We start from the raw sequence: 2,178 nt of genomic DNA, 5'->3' as shown, positions 1-2,178 counted from the left end.
AACTATCACCCGAACACCAACTTGGGGATGTCAGTCACTCGGAGGCTCAACCATGTACCCGAGTCAACGAGCTTTGCACATATGTCTGACACTAGTTGTCCATCAGTTGTTGCAACCATAAATGTGTGATCAGTCCCAAACAACTTACCAATCTGGTAAACCATGCAGCTCTGTGGGTCCCTCCGACGGCTACTAACAAGGTTGTGATAGATCTTTACAGCAAATCCGGCCTTATCAAATCGATTCCAAACGGTATAGCTCTAGTCTCTGGAACCATCAATCAGCAATCTTCATATTTCTGGATTTTGCAAAATTCGAAAGTTGATTAATGTTTCTGGTTCCAGAGCCACGAGTCTAATTCATATTCCATAGTCAGCTCTATTGGTATCAATAACTGCATTGAAGTCGCCAAAAACAGTATGTCTCGTGACGGGGATTGGTTGACCATATAATCAAGTTTGGTACAAAAATTATTCCTCCCTCAAAGTTTACACACCGCCGTAAATATATTCATATACCATATCTAACATACTGATAGGTTACATGCCCCCACACTTGATCCACATACATACTAGAAGGTACCCGTCTTTACCAATACCTCCAATCATGCTGAATACACATTTCTTAATCAAACCATCCTATTCAGAGAATGCAAATATATCACAACAACACCATCACGCCATCGTCCAATAAGGAATCGACACAAGTATCTAATATCACCAGACAGCTGATTAACCTTTCCTTATACCTACCAAGCTACATAATTGTGACTACAATCCATACACCATTTCATGATACATTAACGAACATAAATATAGTACTTAAAACCTCCACTGTAATACATCTAATCCACTTATGTTACTATAGAATATAAATATAGGCAACCCAATACAAGAACGCTGATATAGCTAGTTATGAATACTTATACGGCGACTACGCTCGCCACACAAAGCGGGTGAGCCTAGGTGAGGAACCTAAGAGAAGAACTAGGGAATCTCTCTCCCTAAACTCACCTTAGATTATATTCTAGGATGTAATCCCAGATCATCTTGTACAATTAAACCTAGAAAAAAAAGGTTTAAATCACCCGCTAAGCCCCCTTGTGTAGCCAACCTGCTACATAAAAGTTTATACTGTAATTAGAGAGATGATCCCCAAGGTACGCTTCAACTTTACCATCATGAAACGCTTATCATAAGCCGGAGCAACCTCTATAACGCCTACAGCTACCGCACGAAGTAGACCCCATTACCTAGGTCTGACCAGGGATAGGTGCAACCTTCGCTTCTGATTCCAGTGCTACACGGTCCCCTCATCTCCTCATTCTAAGCTTACTGAACTTTGCAGAAAAAAAGTTAGTCAATCGTTCTTAGAGAAGAGAATATTACAGGCGCCTACACGGAGATCTCGCTGGAGGATTACCCCGTGCCTGATTCGACATGTTTATTTCGTTTGCATTGCCCCGGATATCCACTTAGCGGGTTTTATGAATTTGATGGAGGGAGGTTGCTACCCCACCTCCACCAAAAGCGTACCCACCACCCTGGCGCTCCAGGTGACAGCCACGAATTGTTAGGAGTCAGCTCAGGTGGTAGCTGCTTGGCTCAAGGCGTGTCTGACTCAAAGGTTCAAGTCATGCAGCTTAGACAATTTTCCTTTCCAAACCAAGAGGTGTCACCCGTCTTCGATTAGATCAGAGACAGAAGAGGCGTGTTATTAGCCCAAGGGGGCATCACTCTGACTATAGGTCTCTATTTTCCCGGACTTGCAGGAACGCCATGCAGACGAGCACCTAAGTTAGTAAACCATAGCGGCGTTGGGTGATCATTAACAAGTATGCCATTCATCTGTCCTTTGAACTGTCTTATTTTTTATTTCTTTATTTTTATTCTTCCACCAACACACTGGCGGGAAACCAGTAGGGAAATTGGTTTAGTGGTAAGTAGTACCATGTTACATGGTATTGGTATAAGGACAACTGTACATCACCTAGCCTAGTACATTTAGATTACGAGTTTCAGAGGAAATACATTAAGGATTCCACCATTGGCTTTACCACCCATAAAGATATATCAAATTTTGATAACTCTTAGATTCCATTATCTGGAGTTCAGACTTTGGCTTCAGACAATGATGACCGCCACAATAAAACAACGATAGATTACACGTAAGGCGATT

Source organism: Oratosquilla oratoria, chromosome 22 (assembly GCF_046742065.1).
Source record: "Oratosquilla oratoria isolate Oo_2021 chromosome 22, ASM4674206v1, whole genome shotgun sequence".
Classification (NCBI taxonomy): domain Eukaryota; kingdom Metazoa; phylum Arthropoda; class Malacostraca; order Stomatopoda; family Squillidae; genus Oratosquilla; species Oratosquilla oratoria.
The sequence above is the reverse complement of the archived record's forward strand: the minus strand, read 5'-3'. Positions refer to the sequence as shown.